The sequence below is a fragment of the Ceratotherium simum genome, chromosome 2 (assembly GCF_057802395.1).
Source record: "Ceratotherium simum simum isolate JZ-2026a chromosome 2, ASM5780239v1, whole genome shotgun sequence".
In the NCBI taxonomy this organism is placed as follows: Eukaryota; Metazoa; Chordata; class Mammalia; order Perissodactyla; family Rhinocerotidae; genus Ceratotherium; species Ceratotherium simum.
Window position 1 is genome coordinate 35,011,397 of NC_141901.1, and position 22,460 is coordinate 35,033,856.

At 50.1% G+C, this 22,460-nt stretch overlaps 2 long non-coding RNA genes across 2 annotated transcripts; both read right to left on the minus strand.

Moving 5' to 3' along the window:
* Positions 1-878: 878 nt before the first annotated feature.
* On the minus strand, positions 879-5,871 carry LOC147917878 (uncharacterized). The gene is made up of 3 exons (XR_015554663.1): positions 5,787-5,871; positions 4,762-4,937; positions 879-1,035 (listed from the first exon to the last, which is right to left on the minus strand). It is a non-coding gene; the product is annotated as an uncharacterized LOC147917878 (long non-coding RNA).
* Positions 5,872-9,096: 3,225 nt separating this feature from the next.
* On the minus strand, positions 9,097-11,168 carry LOC147917879 (uncharacterized). The gene is made up of 3 exons (XR_015554662.1): positions 11,059-11,168; positions 9,976-10,027; positions 9,097-9,134 (listed from the first exon to the last, which is right to left on the minus strand). It is a non-coding gene; the product is annotated as an uncharacterized LOC147917879 (long non-coding RNA).
* Between the last annotated feature and the right edge of the window lie 11,292 nt (positions 11,169-22,460).

The window sequence follows — 22,460 nt, forward strand, 5'->3', positions numbered from 1 at the left end:
GCTGATGGATATTCAGCATTTTCAATGAAGTAGCCACACATTCAGGGCATTTCTATGCTGAACCTGAGATCTTCATGCTGGAATGGTCCTTCTCATGTCCAGCTGCACATTAGAATCACTGGGAAGCTTTTCAAATCTCCTGAAGCCCAAAACCCCACCCCCGACCATTTAAATGAGAATCTCCAGGTGTGGGGTCAAGGCATTCATCTTAATTAAAATTTCACCAGGTGCTTAAGCCTGGCAGTGTTAATGCCAGCTCCAAGAGGGCCTTGGGAGGGACACTAAGTCCCTGGAAGGCCCATGCAGATGATCACAGGCCTGCACACCTGGGGCTGAAGAGATCAATATGGCATGCCAACTGTGACTCCAGTTCTAATTTAGTTTTTGTAATCTGGGCTCTTTAACCTCAGTTTTAATACTTCTTGTCCACATGGAGAAGTCCAGGGTTAAGGGTTGTCCTAGGTCAGGTTCCCTACAAGACGCAAGACGAGGATCCATGTGTGAGTGATTTGTTATGAAGAAAGAGGCAGTGGAGTTGGGAAGCCGGGGATGGAAGGCAAGCAAATCAAGAAAGTGTGATTTCAGGCAAAGTGCCATGTGTTCAATGGTTTCAATGATGCTCTTGTGATGAGGAGGACCTTGGGGCCAGGTTTCCCCGTGGCTAAGAGGAAAGGTCAGAGGGAATATCAGGACAGCAGCAGCAGGCATATAGCAGAGCTCAGAGTGTAAACAGGAGATGGAGATGGAAGGGTCTGGCAGGGTGCAGCCCCCATGGAAAGCAGAGGGAAAACCAGACAGAGGTCGCATCAGCTGTTGGACTGAACAAATGAGGAAGAGAAAAAATAGTGAGAGATTGAGCTACAAACTTAGATAGAGAGCAAGAAGGAATAAGTACATCTAAGAGCCACTGATGTGATTACCTCAGTACCCTAATCTGAAGGCCAGGGAAATTGCAAGTTACTCTCCACTTGAAAAGTGGTTTTCTTTTCATGATCTTCAGGTTCTTCCCTGTAGCGCAGGCATCCAAACACAGCTCTGAAAATAAAATCACAGACAACAGGATCCATTGTTATTCATGATCTTAGTGTCACCTTCATGTGTGTGCCTGGGGAGGCTGAGATGGCAGGTACCAGGCTGCAGTGTCCCTGAAGTGAAAAATCACCCACTGAGTCCAGAGGACTTTGCACGGGCAGATGAAGTCATGCCTATTAATCTGTTCTTATTAACTTAGTCCTATAGCCTAGAGAGAAGGTTCTAGAGAGGCCTCAGGAGATGGGGAGAAAGTGATGTTGATGTGTACCCACCAGAATAAAGGAACAGGGAAAAAAGTACGGCCTCAAGGCTTCAGGTCCGGTAGAAAAGGGTGTTGGAAAACTAGTTCGTGGACCATTTTACGAGAATTTTTGCAGAGTTCTGCGGCCCATTGAACACCCTTGTCTGTAAATTTTGACTGCCCTTCACTCACCCACACATCTAGACATTCTATTGCCACACAGGGTTAGTTGCAGGTGAAGGAAATGCAGTAGAGGTCTGAATCCCTTATGGGAAACTGAGGGGCCAGAAGTGCTACAGAATCAGACTCTGTGGTTCTTCAGGGAGGTAAGAGAGTGCACAATCCTTATGTTACACACACCTCAGTGGCTTTTGGCCCCTTCTCCCTATTGAAACGTGTATATTTCTACTGTGAAATGAATACATATTCTCAGAAAGTGGGCTAACCAAAGACCTCAGATAGGCTGAGGCCAATCCAAGTCAGGCTCAGGCGGGGTCCTGGCCCACAGGGCCTGCTCCACACTGAGATGGGTTCCCCTCTCTCCTGCCCTCTGCACATCTCCATTCTCATCAAGGTTTGTTTAACCGTTTCTTACACGTGTCTTTGTGTATCTGTTACCATTTTGTCTTCCAGATCGCATACTCTACCTGACTCTCATCATGGATTCATCCAACCTCCTTCTAACTGCTTTCTCTGATTCTATCCTCTCCTCACCATCCAATGTGTCACCCGTCTTATTACTCCCAATCCAGTTTCATCCCATGCCTGCTCTGCTGTGAGAACTTCCTCTCCCTTCTCTGCTACACACACTCTCAACTCCTTACCTTCCTTTGCACTCCCTCCTCCTTTCCCTCTGGTCCCTCTTTCTTCTCCAACATCATTTCCCACAGCTCCCTTCTACAAATCCTCTGGAGTCAGCCTACCCCTCTCCCCACACCACGCCAGCCCTGCACCACGTGCCTCTTCTAGCTTCCAGCTCTTTTTCCACAAGCACGTTACATCCTCCATATTTCCTGGAGACAGTTTATTAATCATAATTTAGGACATAGAATAAGATTTTATGATAACACATATTGGGCTAAAGAGTAAACCCTCTGAAATTAACAAATCTGCCTGGTAAAAGAATCACCAAAACGAGGTCTCATCATTCTCAAAAGTTATTTTGAATCAAGGTCTAAGGTTGTTTTAATTATCGTGGCTGATTGCATCATGTTGTTTTATCTCTCTCTTCCCAACTGCTAGGCTTTATTAAACCTATGCTTTGAATATTCTTTGCATTTGCAGGAGAACAGGGAGAACATTGTACTGAACTTCTGAAGGGCTGTCCCATATTGTTGGTGTGGCAGGTGGGCAAGAGCCCTCAATAAAAGATCATGTTATGATTTAGGTTGTGTTCGCATTGTTTCCAGAGCGCTTCTCCCTGTACAGAGAGGATGGGGTGGAGCAGACCATCTGTGGCCCCACTGCTGCTATACACACTGTTTACATGTTGTCATTAGTGAACCCCCACACAGGACAGATGCGTGTAGAATTGAAAGGCTCCCTTCATTTATCTCAGCCCATCCGCGTGGGGGAATTTGTTTTCTCCTGGTGCATTTTGAAGGATGGCCTGACAAGGCCGTGCCCTGTCACACGCATCACACTCCTGAGAGGGGTGTCTGAGCCTTTCTCCTCCTCCTCATGGGAACCAGACCTGGCTGTCAGCGTAACTGAGATGGAGCTATGTGGCTTTACAAGGATGCCAGGACAAACCTGAGTCAGAGCAGGAAACCCCTGAGGACAGGGGGTGGTGAGAGACAGAGATCTCTCAGCCCTGACTGATTTTCCATGGAGAGAGAGTCTCATGGAGCTGCAGCTCCCCCTAGAGGGGCTGGATGAGACTCTGGCTCTGCTCACAGGACAAAGTGCACTGAGACAGTAGGAGTTGGCAGATCTATATGAGTGGCCACAGGAGGTCTTTGGACCAGTATTCAGACTTTTCTGTTTAAGCTCAAAAATTGTTTGACACAACTTGCAACAAAGGAAAAAGAAGAGGGTGAGCACCATCCTTGCTTAGTCTATGACAGTGTGACTGCTGACAGCAGGGGACAGGGCCTGAGCAGGAGTCAGGCCAACGAGCGGCCTATGACCCACCGTGGCGCTGGCTGGGTGTTTTGGGCTAGTGAAGTGACCTTCCTGAACCTCAGGCCCCTCAGCCCTAACAGGGGATCCCACGCCTAGTTGAGAGTGTCGCTGTGAGGACCAAGTGGATTAGGGCGTCCATGGAGCTCGCTTGCTAAGGGGCATGGCAAACAACAGATGCAAAAGAACTGTGTGTTACATTTTTGTTTTGTGAATTGTTGTGGTCCTCAGAAAGCCTCTGATCCTTTGTACCTCAGGAAGGAATGGGAAACAGGCGAGAGGATGGTCCCAGTGTGAAAAGACACTTACCGACCCAAAAAGGCTGAGGGACATAGCGTTCATAGCCAATTTCACTATAAAATAGAGTGAGTAAGGAACACCACCAAGTTTCTTGCTCTTCCTACAAGCTGATTTGATGAATAAAGTCCCCTAAATATCCAACTGCTTCTCCCAGATGAAAAGGTCAAAAAATAGCCTCTGTGAGAGGAAATGGAAAGTGTGTTTTCATCTAGAAACTCTATGAAATTGTTGCCCCAACGAGATGGTGCTCACCAGGAAGGACTTTTCTGGATATTACGGAGAGGGGAACCACTCTACTCTGCTCATAAATTAGGTCAATACCCCCATCAGGTACACAGGTTGCTGATAGTTTACGTGAGATGATACGACGGAGACTAGACATGTGATTGAAACTACAAGCCACAAACGGAAGAAATGAATGGTGTTGCACAAAGGATGAAAACCATGGCCATCTGTGGAGGATGAAAGATCAGAACGAGAGATTTGGCTTCATTGAAACCACAGGCACAGGCAGGATTTGGTGCTCAGGGTCTGGTATCGAAATGCTTCAGAGGGAGGTAGGCAACCCAGGGGAAAACTTTGAGCTCTGAAACAAAATAAAGGATGTTGCAAATATGGAGCAGAATGCAAACTTGTGTGGAAAGCTAGAGAGTTTGTACAAAACTATTCAGGAAATGCAAGCAAAAACATCATGTCTTGAGTGTGAGAAGTTTTATGAGGAAAAAGAGAGCTATGTTACACAAATTACTCTAGGTGGCATAATGACGGCTGACATTTGGCCATTATCCCTCCATTCCTTCTCTCGAACCTGACTTGATAGGAACAGCCTGCACCTGTGAGAGATGCCAGGCGACAGGTGACCAGATTGGGACAAAAAAGTTCTCTGGCCACAGGATGCAATCTTAAAATTAAATCCAAGAGCACGATTCAACCCAGAACCAGTCTAGTCTACAGAACGTGTTTGCAGGGTTGCATCTCTCAGTCAGTGCAGGTTGGTGGATTCAAAGAACATACAGGCTACCAGGGACACACCAACACTGTATGCCCTTTACAATGGGAATACTCACCGCGTGCATCCAAGGCGGAGAAGAATTCCTTTCCATCAAACGCCAATGAGGAACTTGTGTAAGGCCTATAAGAGGCTGCCAGGTCATGGCCAATTGAACGAGTGAAATACCATTCATCCAGGAATTCCCGTGGGACTTCAATCTTCATTCTTAACAGCAGATGCCTGCTGAGGCTTCTGGAGTAGGAAGAATACAAGATTAAACGAGAGGGATTAGGAAATACAGAATAGGAGAATTGGATTAGAAGTGAGGGATAAGGAAGTGGTCAAAAAAAACAAAAGAGAAGAGTGCATCAAGGGAGAAATGGGAAAATTCCCCACACCGGAAACAACTGTAGTTGAAAAGTGAATGGGAGAGAGAGGTAGATCATTAGAAAGATACGGAGAGACAGAGAGAGAGAGAGAAATGGGGGTTGGAGGAGAGACGGCAAGCAGAGGATGATCAGAGCACTGAGGAGAAAACGAGGTCAGGAGGAAGGAGACCGAGCTACCCCAGTACACAAGAGTCATGGCGCACCTACTCTCAGAAAACCAGAAAGGTGGCATCAACACTTTTGCAGAAACATTCTTGAAAGCTATTGACACTTGCCAAGTCAGCGGCCACGGTGGCGTTGGAGACTCTTAGAAGTCGGGAAGCATCAAGGTGACTTTCTCTCAATACGGTCGAAGGTGATGGATTTTTTTTTTTTACTCATCACCTCCTTAGCCAAGATAAACCTGCCACAGTGCAAATGCCAAACAGGCAAAAGCATAATTGTGTCCTATGCCGGTGGTCCTCACAAAGAGAGAACGGGACAGGGCAAGCAATCCTATGGCTCGTTAGTACACCTGCATCAACTGATTGCAGGTGACTACATTGGAGAGAGGTCAAGCAATTGGCCTCTGGAAGGCGCAGAGTCGAAAAGGACAACTTTTCGAATAGGACGCTTGCGGTGAAATGGGTCTAGTCAGCACTTTCTGATTTCCCTGGATCTGAGATCCCCAGAAGTCCACTTAAAATGAAGTCTCACGATTCTTGAGACTTACCTGGAAGACATGCGGTGATGGTCTTCCTCGTCCCCAAGATCAGGATGGTTTTCTACAAAGAAATTCAGAAAGGGTCAGTCACATTAAGCAGTTCCCCATTGGAACATTACCATCCAACGTTCAGTCCTGGCACAGGGACATCACTATCCTCACTGTGACAACAGGATACCGTAAGAGCAATATTCCAGGAGACCTCAGGTGGGGTCTTGTGAAACCTCGTGATTCGCTCCCCTGAGCCACTGGGAATACCTCCCTGATCGGGTAGACCCTCATCACAACACCGTATCTCTGGTCTGTGTCAACAGTCCCAGATTTTTACCTCAAATATTCTGGGGAACAAGCTTAACTGCATTCTCACTGAATTACTGCACTATGCAGCCTTTTCTCACCAGACACACTAGTCATCGAGTGTTCCGTGGAAATCCTACACTGAGAGTAGATTGACAGAGGGGATCTACGAGCCTTGGCATCCAAACGCATCTTTCAGGCTAGGCAGTAACGCGGGACACTCTTGGGGATGGCGAATGCCAAGGCATAGACTGGCATGAGGGAAACTGACAAGCAAGGGAACGGTAGAGGTGTTTAGGGTCGGTCGTCGGTGGACTCCATAGGAATAAAGGCCCAGAGAAAGCAGATAGAGAACGGGGCGAAGAAGAGTATAGCCTAGGTACATCTTTGATGGAGACGGTCACAGGGATGCCAGTCGCATTGGGTAGGCCTAGAATCTGAAGGGATACGTTTCAGGCATGAAACGTAGAGCATTGAAGGTGAGGAGAGACATTTCATGCCCGATAGGATGTCGGACAGAACCTTTGTTGTTCGTGTTGCGGAGGTCACTTGAGGATGTCATGCCAGCTTTGGGTCCAGTGATCTGCAGAGGGGCCAGGGTGACAGGGGCGCATCCTGGGAATGAGGATGGGAGCGCTGCTCCCTGAACCACCTCTTGTTTGGGCTTCAAACACAGTCCTAGAACTGATTCAGTTCAATGTGTGTGTCTGCACAGCCAGAGGCGTGGAGTACAAAGGAAGTGGGCTGAGCAGGGAGTCCAGCTGGAGCTTGAAGACCTGCATGATGGAATACTCACTGGCTGCATCCGCAACAGAACAGACCTCCACCAGATCGACACAGAACACGGAGGTGCTCGCCTGAGTCCAGTACGAGTCCGAGTGGCCAACATCAACTGAGTATGTCCCATAGTACTCGCCGAGAGAGGGTGTCGGGACCTGAAGCTCTCCCATCGGTGGAGGATCCCTGCTCAGCCTGGTGGGGTAGGGAGGACTAAAGTTGAAACAAGAGGGTTTGGGAAACACACTGTCCTAGCGCTGGTTTCCCCAGAAGGCAGAAGGGTCCGTCCACAGAAAAGAAATGGGAAGTCCTCGCCAAGGGACAGGAAACAATCCTCCTCTATCTGGGGCCAGAGTAGTGTGGAAATGGGACGACCAGATAGGGAGTGTGAGAAAAGACAGACACAGAGACAGAGAGAGAGAGAGACAGAGAGCAAGCAGAGGGTGCTCAGAGCACTGAGCAGAAAACGAGCTCATGAGCAAGGAGACCGAGCTCCCCCAGTACACAAGAGCCATGACGCACCGACTCTCAGAAAACCAGAAAGGTGGCGTCAACACTTTTGCAGAAACATTCTTGAAAGCTATGCACACTTGCCAAGTCAGCGGCCCCGGTAGCATTGGAGACTCTTAGAAATCTGGAAGCTTCAAGGTGTCTTTCTCTCAATAAGGTCGAAGGTGATGGATTTTTTTTTTTACTCATCACCTCCTTGGCCAAGAAATACCTGCCACAGTGCTAATGCCAAACAGGCAGAGGCATAATTGCGTCCCATGCCGGTGGTCCTCACAAAGAGAGAACGGGACAGGGCAAGCAATCCTCTGGCTGGTTAGTACACCTGCATCAACTGATTGCCGGTGACTACATTGGAGAGAGATCAAGCCATAGGCCTCTGGAAGGCGCACAGTCGAAAAGGACAAGTTTTCGGATAGGACACTTGCGGTGAAATAGGTCTAGTCAGCACTTTCTGATTTCCCTGGATTTGAGAACCCCAGATGTCCCCTTAAAATGAAGTCCAGGGTTCTGGAGACTTACCTGGAAGACATGAGGTGCTGGTCTCCCTCGTCCCCAAGATCAGGATGGCTTTCTGCAAAGAAATTTACAAAGGGTCCATCACATTAATCAGTTCCCCTTGGAACATTAGCGCCCAACGCTCAGTCCTGGCACAGGGACATCACTATCCTCAGTGTGACAACAGGATACCGTAAGAGCAATATTCGAGGAGACGTCAGGTGCGGTGTTGGGATACCTCGTGATTTGCTACCCTGAGCCACTGGGGAGATCTCCCTGATCGGGTACACACTCATCCCAACACCGTATCTCTGGTCTGTGTCAACAGTCCCAGATATCTTTCCCTCACATATTCTGGGGAACAAGCTTAACTGCATTCTCACAGAATTACTGCACTATGCAGCCTTTTCTCACCAGACACACTAGTCATTGAGTGGTCAGTTCAAATCCTACACTGAGAGTACAGTGATGGAGGGGATGTACAAGCCTTGGAATCCAAATGAATTTCCAAGCTAGGCAGAAACGCCGGACACACTTGGGGATGGCGAATGCCAAGGTATAGGCTAGCATCAGGGAAACACACAAGCAAGGGAACGGTAGAGGTGTTTAGGGTCGGTCGTCGGTGGACTGCACAGGAACGAAGGCCCAGAGAGAGGAGATAGAGAAGGGGGCGAAGAACAGTGAAGCCTAGGTACAGCTTTGATGGAGACGTTGACAGCGATGCCAGTCGCATTGGGTAGGCCTAGAATCTGATGGGATACGCTTCAGGCATGAAACGTAAAGCATTGAAGGTGAGGAGAGTCATTTCATGCCCAATAGCATGTTGGACAGAACCTTTGCTCTTGGTGCTGCAGAGGTGAGTTGAGGATGTCATGCCAGTTTTGGGTCCAGTGATCTGCGAGTGGGGCCAGGATGACCGGGGCGCATCCTGGGAATGAGGAAGGGAGCGCAGCTCCCTGAACCACCTTCTTGTTTGGGGTGCAAGCCCAGTCCTAGAACTGATTCAGTTCAATGTGTGTCTGCACAGCCAGAGGTGTGGAGTACAAAGAAAGTGGGCTGAGCAGGAGTCCAGCTGGAGCTTGAAGACCTGCATGATGGAATACTCACTGGCTGCAGCCGAACAGAACAGACCTCCACCTGCTGGACGACAACACGGAGGTGCCTGCCTGAGTCCAGTAGGAGTCCGATTGGCCAACATCAACTGAGTATGTCCCATAGTACTGCCGAGAGACAGTGTCGAGCTGAAGCTCTCCCATCGGTGGAGGATCCCTGCTCAGCCTGGTGGGGTAGGGAGGACTAAAGTTGAAACAAGAGGGTTTGGGAAACACACTGTCCTAGCGCTGGTTTCCCAGAAGGCAGAAGGATCCGTCCACAGAAAGGAAATGGGAAGTCCTCGTCAAGGGAGAGGAACACTCCTCCTCTATCTGGGGCCAGAGTCGTGTGGAAATGGGACTACCAGATAGGGAGCGTGAGAAAAGAGAGACACAGAGACAGAGAGAGAGACAGAGACAGAGAGCAAGCAGAGGGTGCTCAGAGCACTGAGCAGAAAACGAGCTCGTGAGCAAGGAGTCCGAGCTCCCCCAGTACACAAAAGCCATGACACACCTACTCTCAGAAAACCAGAAAGGTGGCATCAACACTTTTGCAGAAACATTCTTGAAAGCTATGCACACTTGCCAAGTCAGCGTCCCCGGTAGGATTGGAGACTCTTAGAAATCTGGAAGCTTCAAGGTGTCTTTCTCTCAATACGGTTGAAGGTGTTGGATTTTTTTTTTTTTTACTCATTACATCCTTGGCCAAGAAATACCGGCCACAGTGCTAATGCCAAACAGGCAGAGGCATATTGCGTCCTATGCCGGTGGTCCTCACAAAGAGAGAACGGGACACGGCAAGCAATCCTCTGGCTCGTTAGTACACCTGCATCAACTGATTGCAGGTGACTACATTGGAGAGAGATCAAGCAATTGGCCTCTGGAAGGTGCACAGTGGAAAAGGACAAGTTTTCGAATAGGACACTTGCGGTGAAATGGGTCTAGACAGCACTTTCTGATTTCCCTGGATCTTCCCTGGATCCCCTGATGTCCCCTTAACATGAAGTCCCACGATTCTTGAGACTTACCTGGAAGACATGCGGTGATGGTCTTCCTCGTCCCCAAGATCAGGATGGTTTTCTACAAAGAAATTCAGAAAGGGTCAGTCACATTAAGCAGTTCCCCCTTGGAACATTATCGTCCAACGCTCAGTCCTGGCACAGGGACATCACTATCCTCACTGTGACAACAGGATACCGTAAGAGCAATATTCCAGGAGACCTCAGGTGGGGTCTTGTGAAACCTCGTGATTCGCTCCCCTGAGCCACTGGGAATACCTCCCTGATCGGGTAGACCCTCATCACAACACCGCATCTCTGGTCTGTGTCAACAGTCCCAGATTTTTCCTCACGTATCCTGGGAACAAGCTTAACTGCATTCTCACTGAATTACTGCACTATGCAGCCTTTTCTCACCAGACACACTAGTCATCGAAAGTGTTCCGTGGAAATCCTACACTGAGAGTAGATTGACGGAAGGGATCTACGAGCCTTGGCATCCAAACGCATCTTTCAGGCTAGGCAGTAACGCGACACTCTTGGGGATGGCGAATGCCAAGGCATAGACTGGCATGAGGGAAACTGACAAGCAAGGGAACGGTAGAGGTGTTTAGGGTCGGTCGTCGGTGGACTCCATAGGAATAAAGGCCCAGAGAAAGCAGATAGAGAACGGGGCGAAGAAGAGTATAGCCTAGGTACATCTTTGATGGAGACGTTCACAGGGATGCCAGTCGCATTGGGTAGGCCTAGAATCTGAAGGGATACGTTTCAGGCATGAAACGTAGAGCATTGAAGGTGAGGAGAGACATTTCATGCCCGAGAGGATGTCGGACAGAACCTTTGTTGTTCGTGGTTATGGAGGTCACTTGAGGATGTCATGCCAGCTTTGGGTCCAGTGATCTGCGAGAGGGGCCAGATGACAGGGGCGCATCCTGGGAATGAGGATGGGAGCGCTGCTCCCTGAACCACCTCTTGTTTGGGCTTCAAACACAGTCCTAGAACTGATTCAGTTCAATGTGTGTGTCTGCACAGCCAGAGGCGTGGAGTACAAAGGAAGTGGGCTGAGCAGGGAGTCCAGCTGGAGCTTGAAGACCTGCATGATGGAATACTCACTGGCTGCATCCGGAACAGAACAGACCTCCACCAGATCGACACAGAACACGGAGGTGCTCGTCTGAGTCCAGTACGAGTCCGATTGGCCAACATCAACTGAGTATGTCCCATAGTACTGCCGAGAGAGGGTGTGGGGCCCTGAAGCTCTCCAATCGGTGGAGGCTCCCTGCTCAGGCTGGTGGGGTAGGGAGGACTAAAGTTGAAACAAGAGGGTTTGGGAAACACACTGTCCTAGCGCTGGTTTCCCAGAAGGCAGAAGGGTCCGTCCACAGAAAAGAAATGGGAAGTCCTCGCCAAGGGACAGGAAACAATCCTCCTCTATCTGGGGCCAGAGTAGTGTGGAAATGGGACGACCAGATAGGGAGTGTGAGAAAAGACAGACACAGAGACAGAGAGAGAGAGAGACAGAGAGCAGCAGAGGGTGCTCAGAGCACTGAGCAGAAAACGAGCTCATGAGCAAGGAGACCGAGCTCCCCAGTACACAAGAGCCATGACGCCCCGCCTCTCCGAAAACCAGAAAGGTGGCGCCAACACTTTTGCAGAAACATTCTTGAAAGCTATGCACACTTGCCAAGTCAGCGGCCCCGGTAGCATTGGAGACTCTTAGAAATCTGGAAGCTTCAAGGTGTCTTTCTCTCAATAAGGTCGAAGGTGATGGATTTTTTTTACTCATCACCTCCTTGGCCAAGAAATACCTGCCACAGTGCTAATGCCAAACAGGCAGAGGCATAATTGCGCCCCATGCCGGTGGTCCTCACAAAGAGAGAACGGGACAGGGCAAGCAATCCTCTGGCTGGTTAGTACACCTGCATCAACTGATTGCCGGTGACTACATTGGAGAGAGATCAAGCCATAGGCCTCTGGAAGGCGACAGTCGAAAAGGACAAGTTTTCGGATAGGACACTTGCGGTGAAATAGGTCTAGTCAGCACTTTCTGATTTCCTGGATTTGAGAACCCCAGATGTCCCCTTAAAATGAAGTCCAGGGTTCTGGAGACTTACCTGGAAGACATGAGGTGATGGTCTTCCTCGTCCCCAAGATCAGGATGGTTTTCTACAAAGAAATTGACAAAGGGTCCATCACATTAATCAGTTCCCTTGGAACATTAGCGCCCAACGCTCAGTCCTGGCACAGGGACATCACTATCCTCAGTGTGACAACAGGATACCGTAAGAGCAATATTCCAGTAGACCTCAGGGGCGGGGTTGTGAAACCTCGTGATTTGCTACCCTGGGCCACTGGGAACATCTCCTGATCGGGTAGACCTCATCACAACACCGCATTCTGGTCTGTGTCAACAGTCCCAGATATCTTTCCCTCACATATTCTGGGGAACAAGCTTAACTGCATTCTCACAGAATTACTGCACTATGCAGCCTTTTCTCACCAGACACACTAGTCATTGAGTGGTCAGTTCAAATCCTACACTGAGAGTACAGTGATGGAGGGGATGTACAAGCCTTGGAATCCAAATGAATTTCCAAGCTAGGCAGAAACGCCGGACACACTTGGGGATGGCGAATGCCAAGGTATAGGCTAGCATCAGGGAAACACACAAGCAAGGGAACGGTAGAGGTGTTTAGGGTCGGTCGTCGGTGGACTGCACAGGAACGAAGGCCCAGAGAGAGGAGATAGAGAACGGGGCGAAGAACAGTGAAGCCTAGGTACAGCTTTGATGGAGACGTTGACAGCGATGCCAGTCGCATTGGGTAGGCCTAGAATCTGATGGGATACGCTTCAGGCATGAAACGTAAAGCATTGAAGGTGAGGAGAGTCATTTCATGCCCAATAGCATGTTGGACAGAACCTTTGCTCTTGGTGCTGCAGAGGTGAGTTGAGGATGTCATGCCAGTTTTGGGTCCAGTGATCTGCGAGTGGGGCCAGGATGACCGGGGCGCATCCTGGGAATGAGGAAGGGAGCGCAGCTCCCTGAACCACCTTCTTGTTTGGGCTGCAAACACAGTCCTAGAACTGATTCAGTTCAATGTGTGTCTGCACAGCCAGAGGTGTGGAGTACAAAGAAAGTGGGCTGAGCAGGGAGTCCAGCTGGAGCTTGAAGACCTGCATGATGGAATACTCACTGGCTGCAGCCGAACAGAACAGACCTCCACCTGCTGGACGCACAACACGGAGGTGCTCGCCTGAGTCCAGTAGGAGTCCGATTGGCCAACATCAACTGAGTATGTCCCATAGTACTGCCGAGAGACAGTGTCGGGAGCTGAAGCTCTCCCATCGGTGGAGGATCCCTGCTCAGCCTGGTGGGGTAGGGAGGACTAAAGTTGAAACAAGAGGGTTTGGGAAACACACTGTCCTAGCGCTGGTTTCCCAGAAGGCAGAAGGATCCGTCCACAGAAAGGAAATGGGAAGTCCCCGTCAAGGGAGAGGCACACTCCCCCTCTATCGGGGGCCAGAGTCGTGTGGAAATGGGACTACCAGATAGGAGCGTGAGAAAAGAGAGACACAGAGACAGAGAGAGAGACAGAGACAGAGAGCAGCAGAGGGTGCTCAGAGCACTGAGCAGAAAACGAGCTCGTGAGCAAGGAGTCCGAGCTCCCCCAGTACACAAAAGCCATGACACACCTACTCTCAGAAAACCAGAAAGGTGGCATCAACACTTTTGCAGAAACATTCTTGAAAGCTATGCACACTTGCCAAGTCAGCGTCCCCGGTAGGATTGGAGACTCTTAGAAATCTGGAAGCTTCAAGGTGTCTTTCTCTCAATACGGTTGAAGGTGTTGGATTTTTTTTTTTTTACTCATTACATCCTTGGCCAAGAAATACCGGCCACAGTGCTAATGCCAAACAGGCAGAGGCATATTGCGTCCTATGCCGGTGGTCCTCACAAAGAGAGAACGGGACACGGCAAGCAATCCTCTGGCTCGTTAGTACACCTGCATCAACTGATTGCAGGTGACTACATTGGAGAGAGATCAAGCAATTGGCCTCTGGAAGGTGCACAGTGGAAAAGGACAAGTTTTCGAATAGGACACTTGCGGTGAAATGGGTCTAGACAGCACTTTCTGATTTCCCTGGATCTTCCCTGGATCCCCTGATGTCCCCTTAACATGAAGTCCCACGATTCTTGAGACTTACCTGGAAGACATGCGGTGATGGTCTTCCTCGTCCCCAAGATCAGGATGGTTTTCTACAAAGAAATTCAGAAAGGGTCAGTCACATTAAGCAGTTCCCCCTTGGAACATTACCGTCCAACGTTCAGTCCTGGCACAGGGACATCACTATCCTCACTGTGACAACAGGATACCGTAAGAGCAATATTCCAGGAGACCTCAGGTGGGGTCTTGTGAACCCTCGTGATTCGCCCCCCTGAGCCACTGGGAATACCTCCCTGATCGGGTAGACCCTCATCACAACACCGTATCTCTGGTCTGTGTCAACAGTCCCAGATTTTTCCCTCACGTATCCTGGGAACAAGCTTAACTGCATTCTCACTGAATTACTGCACTATGCAGCCTTTTCTCACCAGACACACTAGTCATCGAAAGTGTTCCGTGGAAATCCTACACTGAGAGTAGATTGACGGAAGGGATCTACGAGCCTTGGCATCCAAACGCATCTTTCAGGCTAGGCAGTAACGCTGGGACACTCTTGGGGATGGCGAATGCCAAGGCATAGACTGGCATGAGGGAAACTGACAAGCAAGGGAACGGTAGAGGTGTTTAGGGTCGGTCGTCGGTGGACTCCATAGGAATAAAGGCCCAGAGAAAGCAGATAGAGAACGGGCGAAGAAGAGTATAGCCTAGGTACATCTTTGATGGAGACGCTCACAGGGATGCCAGTCGCATTGGGTAGGCCTAGAATCTGAAGGGATACGTTTCAGGCATGAAACGTAGAGCATTGAAGGTGAGGAGAGACATTTCATGCCCGATAGGATGTCGGACAGAACCTTTGTTGTTCGTGGTTGCGGAGGTCACTTGAGGATGTCATGCCAGCTTTGGGTCCAGTGATCTGCGAGAGGGGCCAGGGTGACAGGGGCGCATCCTGGGAATGAGGATGGGAGCGCTGCTCCTGAACCACCTCTTGTTTGGGCTTCAAACACAGTCCTAGAACTGATTCAGTTCAATGTGTGTGTCTGCACAGCCAGAGGCGTGGAGTACAAAGGAAGTGGGCTGAGCAGGGAGTCCAGCTGGAGCTTGAAGACCTGCATGATGGAATACTCACTGGCTGCATCCGAACAGAACAGACCTCCACCAGATCGACACAGAACACGGAGGTGCTCGCCTGAGTCCAGTACGAGTCCGATTGGCCAACATCAACTGAGTATGTCCCATAGTACTGCCGAGAGAGGGTGTCGGGACCTGAAGCTCTCCCATCGGTGGACGATCCCTGCTCAGCCTGGTGGGGGAGGGAGGGCTAAAGTTGAAACAAGAGGGTTTGGGAAACACACTGTCCTAGCGCTGGTTTCCCAGAAGGCAGAAGGGTCCGTCCACAGAAAAGAAATGGGAAGTCCTCGCCAAGGGACAGGAAACAATCCTCCTCTATCTGGGGCCAGAGTAGTGTGGAAATGGGACGACCAGATAGGGAGTGTGAGAAAAGACAGACACAGAGACAGAGAGAGAGAGAGACAGAGAGCAAGCAGAGGGTGCTCAGAGCACTGAGCAGAAAACGAGCTCATGAGCAAGGAGACCGAGCTCCCCCAGTACACAAGAGCCATGACGCACCGACTCTCAGAAAACCAGAAAGGTGGCGCCAACACTTTTGCAGAAACATTCTTGAAAGCTATGCACACTTGCCAAGTCAGCGGCCCCGGTAGCATTGGAGACTCTTAGAAATCTGGAAGCTTCAAGGTGTCTTTCTCTCAATAAGGTCGAAGGTGATGGATTTTTTTTTTTTTACTCATCACCTCCTTGGCCAAGAAATACCTGCCACAGTGCTAATGCCAAACAGGCAGAGGCATAATTGCGTCCCATGCCGGTGGTCCTCACAAAGAGAGAACGGGACAGGGCAAGCAATCCTCTGGCTGGTTAGTACACCTGCATCAACTGATTGCCGGTGACTACATTGGAGAGAGATCAAGCAATAGGCCTCTGGAAGGCGCACAGTCGAAAAGGACAAGTTTTCGGATAGGACACTTGCGGTGAAATAGGTCTAGTCAGCACTTTCTGATTTCCCTGGATTTGAGAACCCCAGATGTCCCCTTAAAATGAAGTCCAGGGTTCTGGAGACTTACCTGGAAGACATGAGGTGATGGTCTTCCTCGTCCCCAAGATCAGGATGGTTTTCTACAAAGAAATTGACAAAGGGTCCATCACATTAATCAGTTCCCCCTTGGAACATTAGCGTCCAACGCTCAGTCCTGGCACAGGGACATCACTATCCTCAGTGTGACAACAGGATACCGTAAGAGCAATATTCCACTAGTCCTCACGTGCGGTGTTGTGAAACCTCGTGATTTGCTACCCTGTGCCACTGGGAACATGTCCCTGATCGGGTAGACCTCATCACAACACCGCATCTCTGGTCTGTGTCAACAGTCCCAGATATCTTTCCCTCACATATTCTGGGGAACAAGCTTAACTGCATTCTCACAGAATTACTGCACTATGCAGCCTTTTCTCACCAGACACACTAGTCATTGAGTGGTCAGTTCAAATCCTACACTGAGAGTACAGTGATGGAGGGGATGTACAAGCCTTGGAATCCAAATGAATTTCCAAGCTAGGCAGAAACGCCGGACACACTTGGGGATGGCGAATGCCAAGGTATAGGCTAGCATCAGGGAAACACACAAGCAAGGGAACGGTAGAGGTGTTTAGGGTCGGTCGTCGGTGGACTGCACAGGAACGAAGGCCCAGAGAGAGGAGATAGAGAACGGGGCGAAGAACAGTGAAGCCTAGGTACAGCTTTGATGGAGACGTTGACAGCGATGCCAGTCGCATTGGGTAGGCCTAGAATCTGATGGGATACGCTTCAGGCATGAAACGTAAAGCATTGAAGGTGAGGAGAGTCATTTCATGCCCAATAGCATGTTGGACAGAACCTTTGCTCTTGGTGCTGCAGAGGTGAGTTGAGGATGTCATGCCAGTTTTGGGTCCAGTGATCTGCGAGTGGGGCCAGGATGACCGGGGCGCATCCTGGGAATGAGGAAGGGAGCGCAGCTCCCTGAACCACCTCTTGTTTGGGCTGCAAACACAGTCCTAGAACTGATTCAGTTCAATGTGTGTCTGCACAGCCAGAGGTGTGGAGTACAAAGAAAGTGGGCTGAGCAGGAGTCCAGCTGGAGCTTGAAGACCTGCATGATGGAATACTCACTGGCTGCAGCCGAACAGAACAGACCTCCACCTGCTGGACACACAACACGGAGGTGCTCGGCTGAGTCCAGTAGGAGCCCGATTGGCCAACATCAACTGAGTATGTCCCATAGTACTCGCCGAGAGACAGTGTCGGGAGCTGAAGCTCTCCCATCGGTGGAGGATCCCTGCTCAGCCTGGTGGCGTAGGGAGGACTAAAGTTGAAACAACACGGTGTCCGAAACACACTGTCTTAGCGCTGGTTCTCCCACAAGGCAGAAGGATCCGTCCACAGAAAGGAAATGGGAAGTCCTCGTCAAGGGAGAGGAACACTCCTCCTCTATCTGGGGCCAGAGTCGTGTGGAAATGGGACTACCAGATAGGGAGCGTGAGAAAAGAGAGACACAGAGACAGAGAGAGAGACAGAGACAGAGAGCAAGCAGAGGGTGCTCAGAGCACTGAGCAGAAAACGAGCTCGTGAGCAAGGAGTCCGAGCTCCCCCAGTACACAAAAGCCATGACACACCTACTCTCAGAAAACCAGAAAGGTGGCATCAACACTTTTGCAGAAACATTCTTGAAAGCTATGCACACTTGCCAAGTCAGCGTCCCCGGTAGGATTGGAGACTCTTAGAAATCTGGAAGCTTCAAGGTGTCTTTCTCTCAATACGGTTGAAGGTGTTGGATTTTTTTTTTTTTACTCATTACATCCTTGGCCAAGAAATACCGGCCACAGTGCTAATGCCAAACAGGCAGAGGCATATTGCGTCCTATGCCGGTGGTCCTCACAAAGAGAGAACGGGACACGGCAAGCAATCCTCTGGCTCGTTAGTACACCTGCATCAACTGATTGCAGGTGACTACATTGGAGAGAGATCAAGCAATTGGCCTCTGGAAGGTGCACAGTGGAAAAGGACAAGTTTTCGAATAGGACACTTGCGGTGAAATGGGTCTAGACAGCACTTTCTGATTTCCCTGGATCTTCCCTGGATCCCCTGATGTCCCCTTAACATGAAGTCCCACGATTCTTGAGACTTACCTGGAAGACATGCGGTGATGGTCTTCCTCGTCCCCAAGATCAGGATGGTTTTCTACAAAGAAATTCAGAAAGGGTCAGTCACATTAAGCAGTTCCCCCTTGGAACATTATCGCCCAACGCTCAGTCCTGGCACAGGGACATCACTATCCTCACTGTGACAACAGGATACCGTAAGAGCAATATTCCAGGAGACCTCAGGTGGGGTCTTGTGAAACCTCGTGATTCGCCTCCTGAGCCACTGGGAATACCTCCCTGATCGGGTAGACCCTCATCACAACACCGTATCTCTGGTCTGTGTCAACAGTCCCAGATTTTTCCCTCACGTATCCTGGGAACAAGCTTAACTGCATTCTCACTGAATTACTGCACTATGCAGCCTTTTCTCACCAGACACACTAGTCATCGAGTGTTCCGTGGAAATCCTACACTGAGAGTAGATTGACGGAAGGGATCTACGAGCCTTGGCATCCAAACGCATCTTTCAGGCTAGGCAGTAACGCGGGACACTCTTGGGGATGGCGAATGCCAAGGCATAGACTGGCATGAGGGAAACTGACAAGCAAGGGAACGGTAGAGGTGTTTAGGGTCGGTCGTCGGTGGACTCCATAGGAATAAAGGCCCAGAGAAAGCAGATAGAGAACGGGGCGAAGAAGAGTATAGCCTAGGTACATCTTTGATGGAGACGTTCACAGGGATGCCAGTCGCATTGGGTAGGCCTAGAATCTGAAGGGATACGTTTCAGGCATGAAACGTAGAGCATTGAAGGTGAGGAGAGACATTTCATGCCCGATAGGATGTCGGACAGAACCTTTGTTGTTCGTGTTGCGGAGGTCACTTGAGGATGTCATGCCAGCTTTGGGTCCAGTGATCTGCGAGAGGGGCCAGGGTGACAGGGGCGCATCCTGGGAATGAGGATGGGAGCGCTGCTCCCTGAACCACCTCTTGTTTGGGCTTCAAACACAGTCCTAGAACTGATTCAGTTCAATGTGTGTGTCTGCACAGCCAGAGGCGTGGAGTACAAAGGAAGTGGGCTGAGCAGGGAGTCCAGCTGGAGCTTGAAGACCTGCATGATGGAATACTCACTGGCTGCATCCGAACAGAACAGACCTCCACCAGATCGACACAGAACACGGAGGTGCTCGTCTGAGTCCAGTACGAGTCCGATTGGCCAACATCAACTGAGTATGTCCCATAGTACTCGCCGAGAGAGGGTGTCGGGACCTGAAGCTCTCCCATCGGTGGAGGACCCCTGCTCAGCCTGGTGGGGTAGGGAGGACTAAAGTTGAAACAAGAGGGTTTGGGAAACACACTGTCCTAGCGCTGGTTTCCCAGAAGGCAGAAGGGTCCGTCCACAGAAAAGAAATGGGAAGTCCTCGCCAAGGGACAGGAAACAATCCTCCTCTATCTGGGGCCAGAGTAGTGTGGAAATGGGACGACCAGATAGGGAGTGTGAGAAAAGACAGACACAGAGACAGAGAGAGAGAGAGACAGAGAGCAAGCAGAGGGTGCTCAGAGCACTGAGCAGAAAACGAGCTCATGAGCAAGGAGACCGAGCTCCCCCAGTACACAAGAGCCATGACGCACCGACTCTCAGAAAACCAGAAAGGTGGCGTCAACACTTTTGCAGAAACATTCTTGAAAGCTATGCACACTTGCCAAGTCAGCGGCCCCGGTAGCATTGGAGACTCTTAGAAATCTGGAAGCTTCAAGGTGTCTTTCTCTCAATAAGGTCGAAGGTGATGGATTTTTTTTTTTACTCATCACCTCCTTGGCCAAGAAATACCTGCCACAGTGCTAATGCCAAACAGGCAGAGGCATAATTGCGTCCCATGCCGGTGGTCCTCACAAAGAGAGAACGGGACAGGGCAAGCAATCCTCTGGCTGGTTAGTACACCTGCATCAACTGATTGCCGGTGACTACATTGGAGAGAGATCAAGCAATAGGCCTCTGGAAGGCGCACAGTCGAAAAGGACAAGTTTTCGGATAGGACACTTGCGGTGAAATAGGTCTAGTCAGCACTTTCTGATTTCCCTGGATTTGAGAACCCCAGATGTCCCCTTAAAATGAAGTCCAGGGTTCTTGAGACTTACCTGGAAGACATGAGGTGATGGTCTTCCTCGTCCCCAAGATCAGGATGGTTTTCTACAAAGAAATTGACAAAGGGTCCATCACATTAATCAGTTCCCCCTTGGACCATTAGCGCCCAACGTTCAGTCCTGGCACAGGGACATCACTATCCTCAGTGTGACAACAGGATACCGTAAGAGCAATATTCCAGTAGACCTCAGGTGCGGTGTTGTGAAACCTCGTGATTTGCTACCCTGAGCCACTGGGAACATCTCCCTGATCGGGTAGACCCTCATCACAACACCGTATCTCTGGTCTGTGTCAACAGTCCCAGATATCTTTCCCTCACATATTCTGGGGAACAAGCTTAACTGCATTCTCACAGAATTACTGCACTATGCAGCCTTTTCTCACCAGACACACTAGTCATTGAGTGGTCAGTTCAAATCCTACACTGAGAGTACAGTGATGGAGGGGATGTACAAGCCTTGGAATCCAAATGAATTTCCAAGCTAGGCAGAAACGCCGGACACACTTGGGGATGGCGAATGCCAAGGTATAGGCTAGCATCAGGGAAACACACAAGCAAGGGAACGGTAGAGGTGTTTAGGGTCGGTCGTCGGTGGACTGCACAGGAATAAAGGCCCAGAGAGAGGAGATAGAGAACGGGCGAAGAACAGTGAAGCCTAGGTACAGCTTTGATGGAGACGTTGACAGCGATGCCAGTCGCATTGGGTAGGCCTAGAATCTGATGGGATACGCTTCAGGCATGAAACGTAAAGCATTGAAGGTGAGGAGAGTCATTTCATGCCCAATAGCATGTTGGACAGAACCTTTGCTCTTGGTGCTGCAGAGGTGAGTTGAGGATGTCATGCCAGTTTTGGGTCCAGTGATCTGCGAGTGGGGCCAGGATGACCAGGGCGCATCCTGGGAATGAGGAAGGGAGCGCAGCTCCCTGAACCACCTCTTGTTTGGGCTGCAAACACAGTCCTAGAACTGATTCAGTTCAATGTGTGTCTGCACAGCCAGAGGTGTGGAGTACAAAGAAAGTGGGCTGAGCAGGGAGTCCAGCTGGAGCTTGAAGACCTGCATGATGGAATACTCACTGGCTGCGTCTGGAATAGAACAGACCTCCACCTGATCGACACAGAACACGGAGGTGCTCGTCAGAGTCCAGTAGGAGTCCGATCGGCCAACATCAACTGAGTATGTCCCATAGTAGTCGTCGAGAGACGGTGTCGGGAGCTGAAGCTCTCCCATCGGTGGAGGATCCCTGCTCAGCCTGGTCGGGTAGGGAGGACTAAAGGTGAAACAAGAGTGTTTGGGAAACACACTGTCCTAGCTCTGGTTTCCCCAGAAGGCAGAAGGGTCCGTCCACAGAAAGAAATGGGAAGTCCTCGTCAAGGGAGAGAAAACAATCCTCCTCTATCTGGGGCCAGAGTCTTGTGGAAATGGGACTACCAGATAGGCAGCGTCAGAAAAGAGAGACACAGGGACAGAGAGAGAGAGAGAGAGAGAGAGCAAGCAGAGGTTGCTCAGTGCACGGAGCAGAAAATGAGCTCGTGAGCAAGGAGACCGAGCTCCCCCAACACAAGAGCCATGACGCACCTACTCTCAGAAAACCAGAACGGTGGCGTCAACACTTTTGCAGAAACATTCTTGAAAGCTATGCACGCTTGCCAAGTCAGCGTCCCCGGTAGGACTGGAGACTCTTAGAAATCTGGAAGCTTCAAGGTGACTTTCTCTCAATACGGTCGAAGGTGATGGATTTTTTTTTTTTACTCATCACCTCCTTGGCCAAGATATACATGCCATACTGCTAATGCGAAACAGGCAGAGGCATAATTGTGTCCTATGCCGGTGGTCCTCACAAAGAGAGAACGGGACTGGGCAAGCAATCCTCTGGCTGGTTAGTACACCTGCATCAACTGATTGCAGGTGACTACATTGGAGAGAGATCAAGCAATTGGCCTCTGGAAGGCGCACAGTGGAAAAGGACAACTTTTCGAATAGGACACATGCGGTGAAATGGGTCTAGTCAGCACTTT